The sequence below is a fragment of the Lynx rufus genome, unplaced genomic scaffold (assembly GCF_022079265.1).
Source record: "Lynx rufus isolate CCGP_SWC_20201006 ecotype Redwood Valley unplaced genomic scaffold, mLynRuf1.p SCAF_5, whole genome shotgun sequence".
Taxonomy (NCBI): domain Eukaryota; kingdom Metazoa; phylum Chordata; class Mammalia; order Carnivora; family Felidae; genus Lynx; species Lynx rufus.
The window spans coordinates 122,164,528-122,182,543 of NW_025814867.1; the positions used below are offsets into that span (position 1 = coordinate 122,164,528).

Sequence of the window (18,016 nt, forward strand, 5' to 3'; positions counted from 1 at the left end):
AAATATATCAGGGTTGGAGATCTAAATTTAGGAATAATTATACAATAGATTTCTTATTTGTTTTGTAAAAAACATCAGTATGGCAAAACAAACATCAATTTTCAAAAATACAAATGCAAAAGTTTAAGTTACATTATTTTCATTAGCATTTTAGTGATAATTATCTAGACATTCTCTATGCATTGAGTTATGCATACAAGATAGATTATTGTATGGTTTACATACAGATTTTTTTTTTAATTATGTAGTTTGTTTTTAGTTTGTGATTCCCTCAGGATATATCATGTAGTAGAAAGGGCTAGCCTCTTTTTGAAAGCCAAATGAAAAAAAAAAACTTATTATATGAAAACTTTAGTTTAATAGCATGTGTTTAAATATGATATTACAGGGGTGCCTAGATGGCTCAGTCGGTTTGAGCATCCAACTTCAGCTCATGTCATGATCTCACAGTTTGTGAGTTGGAGACCCTGCGTCAGGATCTGTGCTGACAGCTCAGAGCCTGGAGCCTGCTTCAGATTCTGTCTCCCTTCTCTGCCCCTCCTTTGCTCTCTAATAAACATTTTAAAAAATTAAAAAAATCTGATATTATAAAAGCCAGATTATATTACTGAAGATATTTATTTAATTTGAAAATAAGATTGTGATGCTTTTTTTTTCACTCTCATTTTTATATGCTTTCCATTTTGAATTGTGTTTAAGAGATAGTTTTCTTTAATTGCCTGTGTTTCTTTTCTTTGGCATTTTCTATACTTTCAAGCAGCTAAGGTCTTCACAAGTTATCTTAGAAACTACAAAAATCTTTTCTGCCATTTTGGATTTTCTTATTAGCAGGAGGATTGAAGGTTGTGATTTCTTTGCAGCTTAAGGCAGTTGATCCTCAGTAGGAGCAAATGCTCACAGCAACCATAAAACTTGAAAAGATTATTGTCTGTACTCAGATATGCCTTTCCATATGAAAACAAAGATTCTGAATGCTACAGATAGCTGCAGGGCTTTAAACTTTTTTTTTTTTAAATAAACCTAATACAGTAGCCACAAGCTCTGAAGCTATATAAAGAGTATCATTAAGCAGAGTCATTCACGAACATTACATTTTTAATTAATTTCCTATGAAATAAAGGCTTATAATAACAATCAGTCAAAAAACTAAATGCACATCAATGTTTTATAATATACTGCAGCATTACAAAAACATTTATTTCTTTTATACCTGAATAGTTTTGGGCTATTCTAGCTCTATAAAATTTTTAGAAATGAGGATGTTATTTTCACCAAATTTAATATAAAATGTGGCTGAACCTCAGAAATTCTATATTAGTGACCTTTGGCTTTATACAAACTTAGCTGTTCATTTTGTACATAGAGGAATACTTTTCTATTGTTGAAATAATGACAGCATAATTACAAAATAATAATTTTAAGATATGTGTCTTAGAATAATGATTTCACACGTTGTTTGGGATCATGCAATACAAATGTAAAAAGAAGTCAAGTGACCTGGGAATTAGTCTGTTCTCCTACTATGTGCATACAAATAAATTGTTTCACCCCCTTTGTTTCCCAGTTTATAAAATAAAAAGTTACCCATGAGAATTAGGGATCTTAAGAGGGAACTGTCCAGGAATCCTCAAAATATAGATACATTGACTTCTGAGAACAGGTATGTCATACGGAGCTTTCAGCAGATATTGATGGTTTTGTATGGTGAATCTAATTTTATTTTCGGATAATTATGGTTATGATTATGAAATATGTCATTTGAAAATCCTCTGGAAAATTTTTGTAGAAGTACAGAAATATATTAAATATAGAAATAGTAGTTACTGTCACAAAAATTTAGATGCTGTTTATCATTTTTATTATTATTAATGTTAATTATTAGATAATCTATGTTGCCTAAGTGGAAAGAACTCTTTATGAGGGTAAAGCATAACAAAGTCAGCAAAATTAGTAACTAACAGAAATAAATTGAGTAACTGAAGAGATACTGATAAGAACAATAGAACATAAACACTGTAAATCATGATAGATCTGAAATTACATATATAGATAATCTTAGGCCTATGAAATGAATAGTTTCATTTTTCATATGAATAAATTTGACTATCTTTAATTTTCCTCTCTGTGTGGGTTTTAGTGACAGATTGTGATCATGGTACCTTTAAATTTATGGAAAAAATAACAAGACAAAATTTGGAATGAAAAAATAATTAAATCATACAGAAGGAACTGATCATTTTAGAATTAGCAGGCCTGAAGCCAACAATTATTTTAAGTATCACTTACCAGACAAAAAAATTCAACAAACTTCTGCCTAATAGATAACTTTCTCATAAACAGAACTCAGAATGCATACCTTAATTACACATGTAGATCTTAGCTTGCTCATCTTAGCTTTTTAAAAAATTTTTACAGTGCCATTCTTTTCCTCCATATCCTAAAGTTTAGATCTGTGAAACATCTCTTTACTTTTTTTAGTTTCATTCCATATCAAGGAAATATTTAATGTATATAAGTGACCTCTATGTTTGAATCTAACACAAGTTGTATCAACAACGTGCAGGAAGCCAGCATCTGAATTATTCTTCTTGAGAATGTACCACTATATCCACAATTTAATATAACTTCTTTCTTGGGAAAGCTTTGCTATGCAAAGGCACAGACACTTGTTTCACAGCCTAGGGAAAAAGCCTAACTGCTAAGAACTAAAATATTGTTGCTCTGATATAGACTTTCCTGGCTTTGTTCTTCAGATTTTTATATATTTCATTAATATAGACTTTGCAATCTCTCTCATGAATATGTAGTTTAAATAGCCAAAAAATGTCACCAAATAATGTGGGACAATAAGGGTCATATATTGTTATGGGTAGAATTGTTTTGCCTTCAAATTCATATGTTGAAGTCCTAACCCTCAGTACCTTAGAATGTAACTGTATTTGGAGACAGGGTCTTTAAAGATACAATTAAGGTAAAATGAGTGGGTCCTATGGTTATATGGGAGCACCCTAATCCATTATGACTGATGTCCATGTAGGAAGAGTATGTTTGGATACAGACATATGGAAACACGGAGAAAACCTATGTGAATACACAAAGATATGGCTATCTACAAGCCTAGGAGAAAGCCCTTCATAAACCAATCCTAATGACACATTGATTCTTGGACCTAGCTTCCAAAATTGTTAAAAAAAAAATTTCTATTATTTAAGTCACCCAGTCTAAGGTATTTGTTACAATAGTCCTAGCAAACTAATACATATATGTTCAATTATCTTAAGTAAAAGATGGTAACTAAAAAATGCTTATTATATAAAGTTCATCGTGGAAAACAAAAGAGTAGTAGAATCCTTGAAGAATGATAAGGACAAAGGTGTGATGTCATTTCCTAACATTCTTTAACTATGCTGTTCTTGATCATTATGCCTGTTATTAATATTATATCATTTCTAATTCTTTATGCTATGTGAGTTACATTTAAAAAATAATTTAAATGCTGCCAAACACTATAGTGGAAAATCTTTTATCTTCCCCAACAAAAGTGTTGTTTTTAGATATTGATTCTATTCTTAAATTGATAGTTTCTATTATAAGGTATATGTCTTCATCATATATTTTAAAATAATCTTTTAATTTCACCACTTATATTTCAGGCAAGATACTGTTATGGTAAAATATTTGCAGTCTCCTGAGTATTTATTTTGCCAAAGATTGATTTTCTTTAATGTTTACATAGTAATTGGCCATAATTACAGATTTTGAAAAATAGATACAGGTACAGAAATGATGAAAATGAAAACCAAGAGGCTAGAGTTCTCATCTTGGTTAGAGTAACTAGATATATTTAATTAGGCCGATTATTCCATGCTTTAATTCTGTCTCCTTAGTTGCAAATAGAAAATGAAATATATGTTTTATTTTCTTCTAGTTCTAAATCCTATTACCTGTGGTCTATGGCAGGGTCAATACAGGACCACAGAGTAATTATTTGACGCATTTTGGTCCATACAGTCCCTATTGTGAATACTCCACTCTGCTCAGTTCTGTAATGCAAAATCAGCCACGGGTAGTCAGTCATAAAGAAATGAATGTGGCTGTAGTTCAGTAAACTTTATGTATAAAATGAGAGATAGGCCAGATTTGGTCCGTATGCTGATTCCTGCTTGATGAGATTTACATATCACAATCCACAACTAGACAAACAAATATTTATATAGGAAATAAATATAAAAATTATATGTACATAGGAAATAAAGCCTGTGATATGTCATCGACAACATAAGTATGCAAAAAGAAAGTGGTGCAAAGATGATTAAGCATGTTGTAGAACAGTAAATTCAAAATAGCAATAAATGTAAGTAGTCATAGATACTACCTAGTCACTACTAGTCATGTTATTGTAAAATAAAATAACAATGAGATAATGCTTTATAACATCAGCTTAAATATTAAAAACTGTGAATATGACTACTTCTTTAGCATTGTAGGGAAAACAAAATTCTCATATATTGCTTTTGGGAACAGTAAATTACAATAGCCTTATTGAAAAGCAATGTGGTAATTACTTATTAAAGTCTAAAATGCATGTTAATATAAATGCTAATCACTCAAGAAGAAACCAATAATCAATAGCTCAATAACTATCAGATGAATTGAATTCATAGTTAAAATTCTCCATTAAAGAAAACATGACACCTATATGTAGTGTGTTTAAAAGGGCTATTGGTCTGCAATTTCATTTCTGGAAAGATATTACCAGAAATATTTTGGTATTAAACTAATGCTGGTCTCTTAAAATGAGTTGGGAAGTATTTCTTCCTCTTCTATTTCTGAAAAAGGTGTATAGTATAGGTGTTATATTTTGTATACTTATGTAAATAAACAGTAAAGATTGTATCATTAAAATTCATTTACAATTTTGTTTATATATAATTGTTGTGTTCATTTTGTTCATGTGTTATTATTCATTGTTCAACAATGGTTAAATTTCTGGGAAAGATTATAAACTATAAAAGGGTCAAAATCATCATAACTTAAAAGGGCATTAAGAATCAAATGAGAGAAAGAAAATAAATACAAAAAAATCCCCTGGGAATAGCCATGGGCATTTAAAGGAAGCAAGAATGCCAACCATATTTAAATCCATCTTAATTTAATTTAATTTAATTTAATTTAATTTATTTGAGACAGAGAGAGAGAGAGAGAGAGAGCAAGCAGGGCAGCAGGGCAGAAGGGGAGAGAGAGAGACAGAGACAGAGAGAGAGACAGAGAGAGAGAGAGAGACAGAGACAGAGAATCTTAAACAGGCTCCACGCTCAGCCCGGAGCCCAACTTGGGGCTCCAATCCCAAGATCCTGTAATCATGACCTGAGCCCAAATAGAGTTAGACTCAACCAACTGCGCCAGGTGCCCCCACAGCCTTTTTAAAGAAAAGAAATTTTTGGCTTAAAATATTTCACTCTAAATGAATTGTTCAGCTGTTAATAAATGCCACTAAAATGCTATACCTTTTGCAATATAAATCCATGTTGTACAAATGAAATATAATTTACATCATACCAAATATTTCCAAATGTAGGGAATCCATCAGCCTACCCCATTGATCTCCGGGCACTTTCTACGTTACCCTGGGTTTCACTTTCAGTCTCCCCTTCGGCTCTAGTTCAGTCCCTGGAGTTCCCAGTGCTGTTGTGCTTGCAGTAACAGAAATGGCTGCAGGGGCTAGAATACCTGCACTTGAGTAGGCGCAGTCTTTTCCTTCTTGTGTTTTCTTTGTTACTGGGTGACATCAGGGATGGAGATTGCTGCAGATCATGAGATCCTGAGACAGATCTGGAGCTTGATAACTCTTCTTATAAACTAGGGATGCCGATGCTGCCTAGTTTTATTTTGTTTTCTCACCTTTTGGAATTCCAGAGTCCTGGCCCTAAGACTTGAAGATCTGGACTGCTTTCTTTGTGGTAAGCTGCTGCTGCTACTCTTAAGGTGGGGGTGACGGGGCAGAAAACGGTGAAGGGTGCTATGGTGATCTGAAGGTGGTGGTGAGGGCAAACACTGGTTGGTTGTAGTGATGGTGCTTCTTGGCTAAATGGGCTCAGGGAAGGCCCTTTTCTTATGCTTTTCTGATAACAAAGGCACATTTTTCTTGGTGACTGGTAAGCTTCTTTGTGAAGAATGGGGGGAGCCTCTGCATTGCTGTGGATCCGAGAGTGATGCTTTTGTTTAGGAGGTTGGGCGGAGACGGTTCTTCTCTGGAGAATATGTCCTCTGTGTTCTAGAATGAGTGTCTTCTTGGGGAAGGTGAGCACGGATGTGGGAGAGGAGATGGGGGAGAAGGGAGAGAAAGGGGAAGAAAGAAGGAGGAAAAACGTTGCCCTCTGATGCAGCAGTAACGGCAATTCCCCCCTCTGCAGCAAGGGAAATCTCTTTCCGGCACTTTCATGGATAGGCACCCTGGGAAGGAGGGTGTTTCTGCAGCCTGCCTGTCTCTATAATTCACATGGGACCTCATGAGTCGCAAGTTGCTGAGAGAAAGAGCCTGAGTCATATAAAGGCTGCTAGTTTTGTTGGCCATCTTTGCGTCTTGAACCGAATCTGCTGCTGCTTGTATCACTCTACTTTCTCTTTAACTGGTTTTTTTTTTTGTTTGTTTGTTTGTTTCGACAACTACTTTTCTAGGTTTGAGTGCTGGTAAAGGACTTGTCTTTTCTCAGTTCCTTTAAGTTTTATCATTTTACTTGAAGTTCTGTCTGGAGAGACAGAAGCACGTCTTTTTCTTGTGTAGTTGGATTGTACAGTGCTGAGGGAAACGTTTTTGGCGGGGGAGTTGCTGAAGGTTACAGCCGACACCTTCTTGGAAGACTTGTGGAAGATAACCTGTTAGTTTTACCGGGAGGACTGGATATTCTTGTGGGAGGTTTCCTTGATGGTGACATAAAAGGAGGACAGTATGTTGTTCCCAGACAAGGTTGCAGATGAGCATCTTTTTGTTTCATTGGAGATCTCTCCTGTTATGCCTTGTGCTTGGTTGATACCTGTCTGATAGAGGAGACGCCTGTCTGGTGGAGGAGACACCTGTCCTGTGGAGTTCTTTGAGAAATGGCCTCGTTGGTGGGCTAGGCCACCTCCTGAGTCACTGATCTTCATTGGGATCTATGGTGTTGGCTCTATTGAGAATGAGAAGGAGACTTAGAAGGCATTTGGGAGTTCAATTTGGAACGTGGTCAAGTAAGTATGTTTGTCCTTTTCATTTTTATAATTTTCTTTACTCCCCTCCCCCACCCCCCAACCCCAAGAAGGTTCTCTAGAGTCTGATACATGTTCAGGTTTGGGAACTTTTAGGATGTTACTAGTAGAGGTGGCCTCTTGCACTGAAGTTTCTTTAACTTTCACCCAAGGTTTTGGGAGCTCTGGCGTCTTCTTCATTTCAGCGGCTAGGGAAGGATTACACCACCACCACCACCACCCACCGCCTCCCCCTCCACCCCCTCCCGGGGCAAATCTTGGTTCTGTGTAGATGAGATGGAGAATGACTGCCCAGTCTTCATGAGCGGGGAAATTCACCTTCTAGGGGAAGGCGATCTGGATGAGGGTCGTCTTAGGCTTCCCGACCTCTCTGTTTTTCTGTTGTGCTTTCTTTTTCCTACTTATCCTTTTATGCTTCATCTTGCTTTTTTATAGATGCCAAATTCTTGTATATCTCTATTTTATTTATTCTTCATTGAGCTGTAGGAAAGCAGGATGGAATCCATTGGAATCCAGTCATGTTTTTTTTTTTTCCTCTGTGTAACAGAGGCCATACTTTATAAAATTTCTAGTGTTTCCTTTCCTTCCTTCCATCCTTCCTTCCTTCCTTCCTTCCTTCCTTCCTTCCTTCCTCCCTCCCTCCATTCCTGCCTTTATCCCTCCCTTCCTCCCTTCCTTTCTCTCTCTCTCTCTCTCTCTCTCTCTCTCTCTCTTTTTCTTTCAAAATATGAATTATTTTGGAGACTGGAGTTTCACTTCCAGCTGGTTGAATATAAACCCAGTCACAGTATCATTTTAAACTCAAGCATTTCTGTTATTTGCTTTGTTTTCTAGGGCTTTATAATATTCCAGTTTACTTTGAACAAGGTTTCTCTTGAGGCCTCTCTTGGCTTGCAGGCAGCCACTGATTTGTTATGTCCCTACATGAGTGGGCACACTCCCTATGTCTCTTCTTATAAGGGCGCCACTCCTATTGAATTAGGGCCCCTTAGGAGCTCATTTAACCTTAGTTACCCCCTTAAAGACCCTATTGCAAATACTTATTGGGGGTTAGACTTCAACCTATGAATTCAACCTAGATAAGATGCAGTCCAGACAGAGGAGGACTGAGAGTAGGATATAGTTACGAATTGACAATTACACTGAAAAATGTGGGGATGAAAAGAACTAACCTATGTGACTTTGGAAAACAGTATTTTGGCTGGATAATATAAGACTAAAGAAAAGAAACTACATAGATACTATATTCTATAAATAATACTTAGTAATTTTTTTCACAGGTGTATAGGTTACAATTCTAAGACTTTTATGGATATCCTAGTATTAACAAATAAATAAACATATTGTAAATAAGTAGGACACAGTTTTTCACTGATGGAGAAATAAGTTCTCTGGTATTACATGTAAGGACTCATTTATCTATCTATCTATCGATTGATCTATTGATTTAACTATCCATGCATTATATTATATACATATAATGTGGTTATATTTCCTAGCTCTGTTTTTATTGAGAGACCCTAGAAATGATACTCTTGTAGGAATGAGCACATTTAGCAGTGAGCATTGATATTCATCTCTAAATGCCATTTCTCCTTAAATAAATTATTGATTCTAGGGCTGTGGCAGAAAAATCAAGGTTAATCTGGAAAAACTTATAATGATAAAAAATAGGGAAGTACTATATAGATATAGATATAGATAGATAAAAACATAGTTGTGGAAGTATATGTATACATAGGCATAGATATATGTGCATGTAGAAAGGGTAGATGAGGCATTCTGAAAGAACTCTCTGACTAAAACTGAGAGCAGGAAATATAGAGCAGGAAAATAATAATAATATCAAGTTGTAAGCTATAGAGCAAATTAACATGAGTCCATATTTTTATAGATTAAAACAAAATGGAATACATAAATTATTGGGAACATGACAGTGTTCCCTCTTGGAGAAAATTCCCAATGGATGATGTAGAATGAATGAGGAAAATAGAAAATCAACATTAGAACCCCACAGTAATAACTGAAGAAGGCAAGATTCACAATAACTACTAAAATTTGTGGTCGGAAGTTTGAAAAGAAATAGATACTAATATATTCTTAAAGAGTCTCAAGATATTTCTGAGTTGTAAAGGGAAAAATAATTTTACCACATAATAACTTCAAAACACAACTTTAATGAAATGATCAAGGTTAGTATCTTCAGTAACCAGACATCCTATGTACGACTGATAAGATTTACTGAGAAGGGCAATTCTGTATGCTATTCTTACAAAAAAAAAAAAAAAAAAAAAAAAAAAAAGCTTATCACTAAATCTAATCATGAGAAATTTCAGTCAAACCCTAAGTGAAGGGCAGTGTAGACAATATCTGACCAGTATCCTTCAAAATGTCCGGGTCATGAAAGACAAGCCTGAGGTACTGTCACAGATTAGAGGAAACCAAGAAGATATGTTGTCTAAATTCAGTTTTGAATCCTAGATTGGACTGGTGCAGAGAAAGAATATTAGTGGAAAACTGATGAAATCTAAATAAATTTCTTTTGTACTGTTTATTTTTGAGAGACAGAACGTGAGTGGGGGAGGGGTAGAAAAAGAGGCAGACCCAGAATCTGAACTGAGCCACCCAGCTGCCCCTGATGAAATCTAAATAAAATCTGTAGTTTAGTTAATAGCATGGTGCTAACATTAATTTCTTAGTTTTAATCATACCATTATTTTTCAAGGTGTTAATATTAGGGGAAGCTGGGTGAAGGGTGCAGAGGAAATAATCTGTATTATTTTGTATCTTTTCTATGCATATAAAATTATTTCAAAAGAAAAATGAAAGGACATGAGAATTATAAATTTAAGTCTAATTTTTAGCTTTGGAATTTACTTATAATTTCAACATTATTTACACTGTGATGGTTTCTTGCTAAAAGTGCCACCATAGTTTATATCTAAATATATAATAACCAAAATTGTTCATGTATAATTTTTCAGTTACAATTATTATATTTTTAGGTATATAATTTGATTTCCTTCTAGGTTCTCAAGATTCTAAGATAAATTTCATTCAAAACTAAAAGCTTATGAATATCTTTTCAGAAAAAAAAATATTAAGATCTGAGAAACCATAGCACTATTGATTAGGGAAGATGGGATTATTGTGTCAGATAACTTTTTCCAGTTGTTTTCAAGTATGAGAAAGAAAGGAAACTTACGCCTTGGTGCCATGACTTGTGGACCTTGTTATCAATGCATGCTGCAGAAGAGGTAATAAGAATAACTTTCTAATTGGCATCTGTTTCCCAAGAAGTCATTATGCATCCACCATAGCATGTGTTATTTCAATATGACAGTAGTTAATTCACCTCAACCACTGCATGGAAGTGAGTTAGTTTAACACATTGACGAATACCTCGGTTTTATAATTCTAGGGAATGTTACCTGAGGTTTTCTTTTAATAGGTGATATTAATACACATTAATTTGATATATTTCCCACTTCCCCCTGGCTCATATATTTTAAAAAAGACTGTGTGGCTGTTCTGTCCTAATTAAAAATTCAACAAAATTTGTTCTTTCTCAAACAGTGTCTTCCTTACCAAACGAAGGATGATTTACACTTTTCTTATTGGGATTGTGATGGTAGTGGTGGTAGTAGTTCTGACAATAAAAAATATCAAGTACTTAATTAGGGATAACATACATTCTACTCAACTTTATCAAGTGATGTGATTAAGAAACAGTTTTAGAGAATTATAATGTATTCCTCTTCTAACCCAGGATGTCAATATTCAAAATCAAAATAGGTTCAATTACCATTTCACCTAATGTTTAATATACTTACAGGATCATTTTAAAAAACCACTTATATTAATCAGATATGAAGATAACTAGAAAAGAAATGGCTGCATAGATGTATTGCTTTGATTAATATAATGTAATTAAGTGAAGGTAAATGAGATTTTTCTGCTGAATATTAGTAACAAGAACAAAGTAAATTTAAAGAAGCAAATTAATGCTGCTAATATCTCCTCAGCACACAGTAAAAAACAAAAACAAAAACAAAAACACAATTTTCAGAATTATAGGCACAGGATACATATTGGTTGTATTCCTTTTTAATTTTTCCTTCAATAACCAAGCCAAAATATGGTAAATTTATTAAGCCATCTTTAGATTATGAACAGGTTATAAGATTTGACTTTTAAAACTTTCAGATGAAGGGTGCTGATAACATATTATTATTGTAATTATTATGAAAGAAGATAATCTGGAACCTGCTATTTTTTGGTTAACTCAAATAAAATAATACAGTGAAACATTAGACTCACATGGACAAACTTCCTAAAAATGTTTTTAAATTATTTCAAGCTTCTGTGGACTAAAGGAATTCTAATTTTACACAAGTCGTAACTCTTTGAAAAATATTATAGAAGAATTAGAACAGGCTTAACGTACAAAACTGTCTACCAAGATGACAATATGTCTTCACATTAGGAAGTATTTCTAAATACTCATATAAAAAATGGGGGTGCCTGGCACTGATCACAAGGAACCTGCTTGGGATTCTTTTTCTCCCTCTCTCTCTGCTCCTACCCAGCTCGTGTGCTCTCTCTATCTCAAAATAAATAAATAAACATTAAGAAAAATACCTATATGAAAAATAATTTAAACTTAGGATCAACAATTTTTTAAGATTTTAATAAAGCTAACATTAATGGCACTATACTAAATGACCAATTTTGGAAGAAAGAAATAACAAATTTTACATAATGCTGTTTTCTCTTATCAGAAAAACACATACAGTGTTAAACTTTGAAATAGTATTTGAGTGATGAATTGATAAAGGTGCTCTGTGACCTGGCTTCTCAAGGTGAAGTCCAAGGACCTGCAGCAACATCACTTGGGAGCTAGTTAGAAACACAGACTCTTGGGCCCTGCCTCAGACCTCTTAGATTACAAATTACATTTTAAGTTTGGCAAATACTGTTCTAAGAAATTGGCTAAGCATTGGAAACAGAATTTTTTTCGCAAGTACTGATGCTTTTTTTTAACTCCAGAAATTCTGATTTAGTAGGCATGCGAGTGCAACTTAGAAATGGATTTTTTAATTTTTTTTTTTCAACGTTTATTTATTTTTGGGACAGAGAGAGACAGAGCATGAACGGGGGAGGGGCAGAGAGAGAGGGAGACACAGAATCAGAAACAGGCTCCAGGCTCTGAGCCATCAGCCCAGAGCCCAACGCGGGGCTCGAACCCACGGACCGTGAGATCGTGACCTGGCTGAAGTCGGACACTTAACCTACTGCGCCACCCAGGCGCCCCAGACATGGATTTTTTAAATCTCCCAGGTGATTATAAAAAGCAGCAAAGTTTGAGAACCATTGTTCCAAGATACATAATCAATCACCAATAGGTAACTTATTGGCAACAGAGACCCACCCAACCAAAGTCAATTACATTTATACTTTTTATTTGTTAGAGAGGAATTAACTTACTTCAGGCTTTCCCTTAAAAAGTACGTTTTTGGAAAAAAACACGTTAATTCAAAAGATTAAAATTTGGATAATAGACTTATTCATGAAGTTTTCTCTTTAAAGGGATTGTGAATACATGTGTAATTGAAAATCCATTTTAATTACTATGATTGGTGTCTTTAATTTTACAGTTTTGAAAATTAATCTTACTATAAACACCTTTGTCTTTAATCCAATTTCAAAATATAAGTTCTTTTTTTGAAATTAAAATATAACCCTTATTTATTTTTATTATGCAAATATTTGCTTATGCTGGAGTTAGTGATTATTTCCAGAATTGATATAACAAATTTCTGACAAGGTCACATATTATTCTTCATTACCTTACAAAGTACACTTAAGTTTTTGTCCCAATGAAAAGTGAATATTTTAGTCTATACTAGGCATTTTTTAATAAAGTTATATTTGGCTCAAATATTATGCCCTTAGGGCACAGGTATCACTCCTAAACCTGTTTTATGGATTTTGGGTAGTACCAATTTATAAATGGCTATTTAGTAAATACTGGTGGTGATGATTACTGTACAGTACTTTCCCTAAGGCAATATAAGAATGCATTATGTGCACTAATATAGTTTTTATTTCAGTTGAACTGTCTGAAGTTAATAATTCTATATGGTACTTTACAATTCACCCTGATGACCCTTACAATAAATATAGAAATGGTATATCTCTCTGTTTTTATTTTAATAAGAACCGTGTAGCAATAATTCTTTTCATATAATTTTCCTTCACCATACCTTTTAACTGGTACTTGTCCTTGTGTGGAGTATGTATTTTCTAGAGATTGTGGTAATGAGAAGATTGGTTAATAAGGGAGAAGGAGATAGTAAATGTAGAAAAGGAAAGAATATATTTAAATACCTATAACTAGCTAATTAACATCTTAATTAAAAGGTCTATATATACTAATTTAAACTAATTAATACATTGTATCAACTTATATTATCACGTTTATATAAATTATTTTATTATCTTTGATTTGATGTCATTCTATTAACCATTCACATTCTGATTGCTGTATAAATATAGTTTTAAAATATTTTATTTCATTTTTTATGGATTTTATTTTTAATAGTGTCTATACCAAACATGGGGCTCGAATTTACAACCCTGAGATCAAGAGTTGTGTGCTTCACCAACTGAGTCAGCCAGGAACCCCAGTTTTACAGTATTTTAAAAGTGTTTAAACATGCATGAAACTTTATAAAGAGAATTATATATTCTTGAGTCTTCACTGTTTTAAGGAGAGCAAAAGTCATCATCTCCACAATCCAATCCTCATGATTAGGTTTAGAGTTCTGATCCACAGAGTAATGTCATTCAGTTTTGAGTGGGTATTAATTATTCAGTCAACCCAAACTGACTGGATATTACTCTAGGCATCAGGAGTTCTGCACCTTTACAATAAACACATTTGCAAACCCTGAGTTTTAGATTCTGATTAATACAAATAATTGTGACAAAAACTGTGGATGGAACTTTGATGGTTTTCAATAGAAGAAGATATCTTGGAAAGTAAACCTTAATATTTTATGATACATAAATTTTTGCCTTTGTCCCATTTTTAAAGTAAAATTAATGCAATAAATAATGTTTACTATATTGCTGTCGATTTCCTACATGAACATTTTTCTGTAGAGGAAAAAAATAAAACCAACACCCCTCCCCCCAAAAAAAACTATTCAAAAAGCACTGAATGAAGGAAAAATGTCAGAAACATGAAAATGACAGAGTAATAAAATAGCATTACAATATTTACATAAAAGCTGAATTTCAAGAATATAGAACATGATTATAAGCACTTACTTAGGAATTTGAATTTATTTTGCACCCAAAATACCATCAGCATTAGTTGTAGAGATAATCGTACGTTTGGTTTCCATTACTAGGAATTTAAAATAACCACCTCATCCATTTCTTAAGACTGTTGTGCGTTAATTAAACACTATAAAGCATCTTGCAAATAAAATGCTACATACATACCTAATAAGGCTAATAATGTTTATAATGATACCAGCTGTTGAAATCCAACAGATATACATAATTAATGGCGGTTGAAGTTTACCTACAGCTTTTCCATCTGCTTCATTAGAATACAATTTCTAAAATTAAAAATGCTACTTTTACTTTAGAAGGCAAGGCTTTTCTCCATACCCATTCTAAGATATGTGTAGGCTTTTTTTTTTGTTTATGTAGCCTAAAATATATTTAACGTCATTTCAAGAAAATATCCAAAGGAAACTTTTATGATAAATACATTTGGAAATGTTATCTCTTTCTCTAATATAATTCTGTTTGTATATGTGTCAGATTTCAGTACCATATTTAGAAGTGAGTATTAACAATAGTTTAATTTGATTTGTGTCAACAACTTTGTGCAGGGCTATCCACCCAACATTATACATTTCATTACTTAGGTAACATCCAAAACAGGACTATGAGACAAGTATTACTAATAGCTCAATTTGATAGTTTATAAAACTAAGGGTAAGTCAGGTATTAATACAGAGATAACTTTACAATATCGAGAAAATACCTTTATAATTTAACAAAGGCACCCCAAAATTGAGAAAAAAAAAGATTTAAAGTTTACTGGTAACAATAAAAGAGAAAATGAATCTAAACATACAGTATGCTTTGAAAAACGCTAACAATGAGGTTCAACATGAGTGTCGTGGTACTCCTTATAACTCCCCAGTTTCCTGATGCAGAGAAGATGAGTTGACAGAGTATTGAATATCCTCATTTATAGGTTTCAATTTGGAAAGAATAAAAACAAATGAGTTAAGTATATGTTAGTGGAGCAACTTACCCTCAATATAAGGCCTCAAAAGTCAAATAATGCCATTTGGAACAACATGGATGGAGCTAGAGTGTATTATGGTAAGCAAAATAAGTCAGTCAGAGAAAGACAAATATCAAAGGATATCACTGATATGTGGGATTTAAGAAACAAAAGAGACAAACAAATGAAGAGGTTATGTATGAAGAAGTTTAGAGAAAAGACCTATGTTGGAAATCTACATCTTAAAGTTGTCAGTGTATAATATATGATATTTAAAGCCGTGAGACTAGATGAGATATTAACCATAAGCTGATTATTACTAAAAAGGAGTGCAGATCCACAGACTGAGACACACCAGCAATAGTATTTGGGAAAAAGAGAAGCCAGCAGAGCAAACAGAATGAGTAGCTTGTCTGGTGGGAGGGAAAACCAAAGTAGTATGTGGTTTCCTGGAAGGCCAATGATGAAAGCATGTTAAGGATGAGTACTGGACAGTGGTGTCAGATGTTGCTAACATGTCAAAGTAAGTTGTGGACAGAAAATTTACCATTGTGCTTAATAACAGAGGTCTTTGATGACCTGAACAAGAACATTTTCTATGTAGTTGCAGGGTCAAACACATAATTGGTGTGAAATTAAAGAAAGAAAGGATGACTAATGAATTAATAAAACCAAGGGGTAATCACTTGGCTGATATCACAAAAAGATCCAGATTTATTGTAGACATAATAAATGTCCAATCAATTACAAAGTATTTACTAATTTATTAGATACTGATTCAGTCAAACAGACTGGAAAGAAACACATTTGTGAAAAATTTAGGGGAGTTTGAGCCTTTTATTATTAAATGAATATTTTTGCTGTTTTAAAATAATATTGTGATTTTTTTTAAAGCCTTTATCTTTTAGAGAGACATTCTAGCACGTTTGTGGGTAGATAGCCATATCTAGAAATTGCTTCAAAATAATTTAAAATGAGGAGAGAGAGTGGGAGAGAGACAATACTGTCTGTAAGTTAATAATCAATGCAACTGGCTGACGTATATATGCAGGTTTATTACATAATTCTCTTTATTTTTTTAAATTTTTTAAATCTTTATTTACTTTTGAGAGAGAGACAGAGTGTGAGCAGGGGAGGAGCAGAGAGAGAAGGAGACACAGAATCCGAAGCAGGCTCCAGGCCCTGAGCTGTCAGCACAGAGCCCGACTCACGACTCGAACTCACAAACCGTGAGATCATGACCTGAGCAGAAGTTGGAAGCTCAACTGACTGAGCCATCCAGGCGCCCCTACATAATTCTCTTTAAGTTTTAATGTATCTGATAAGTTCTATTGTAAAAGGTCAAAAAAGGAAAACAAGCCCAGATAATTTATTTAGCACTACAATGAAAGAAAGAATTGGAAGAGATATATCAGAGAAAGCAAGTATCAATGACTCTATGAAGGAATTATCCCATATATATATGGGATGTGAAACCTCAGGAGGATTTTATAAGGTGAGAGAGAGAATATTTTGCTTGTGTAATGACAGGTATGATCTAGTAGAGTTGAAAAGTTGATGGTGTAGGACAGAGAAAAGAATCTTACCTTGCCTTGGATAGGCAATACAGGTCTCTCAAATGAAATCTGGTGCCCAAGTGGCATAGTTGTCTTTAGACTACAGCACAAACTATTCATTTTAATATACAGAGAGAAGGTGGATAATATGGGTACCTCTATTGGAGGACAGGAGTTTGAGCAAGTTAGTTGTCTTCTGCTTGAAAATGAGATAAGAAGCAAGGTCACAAGCTGAGAAGTAATTTAGCAGAGTAGGTGTTACAAGTTTGAGAAGAAAAGAGAACATCTTAAAGAGTTATTAGAAGAGTGTAAGAGGGAGTAACTGTCATGTAGTGTGCCTGCCCAACAGTATCAGAGGCTCACTTGAGATTTATGGTCAAGAATTTGAGATGAAATCAGTCAGTATAGTTTTGAACCATTTTAGCCATGACAATTAACATTCATGTATTTGCATCCAATTCTTACATCTCTAATCATGCTTCTACACTATAACCAGAGTCTTATTAGGTATGTACATCTGATAATTATCTTCTGCCCACAGTTAATGGTTTTCTGTTGTTTTTAGGATAATGGAAAGTCTTTTCACGTGAGAAATAAGGCCATACACAATCTGGCCTTTACCCAAATCTCCAACCTCTCCCTAGTTGTCTCCATTCTGGTCTCAAAAAGCTTCTTTGTTTTTGCCCAAATAATTAGTTTCTCAATAATATGTGAAATTAAATGAAAAAGGGAAATGGCGAATTAGTGGATAGTTAATACCTGTTAGTCATTTACATCTTGTAGTTTCCCAGCCACAAATTATGGGAATATTTTATCTTTTAGACTTGAAACTATTGTGGGTTTTTTTTGTTTGTTTGTTTGTTTGTTTGTTTGTTTTTGTTTTTGTTTTTATTTCTGGTAC

The 18,016-nt window shown here is 33.8% G+C and overlaps 1 pseudogene; it reads right to left on the bottom strand.

Annotated features, from left to right (window-relative positions):
• Window positions 1-5,897: 5,897 nt before the first annotated feature.
• Window positions 5,898-10,463, bottom strand: LOC124527268 (serine/arginine repetitive matrix protein 1-like; annotated as a pseudogene).
• Between the last annotated feature and the right edge of the window lie 7,553 nt (window positions 10,464-18,016).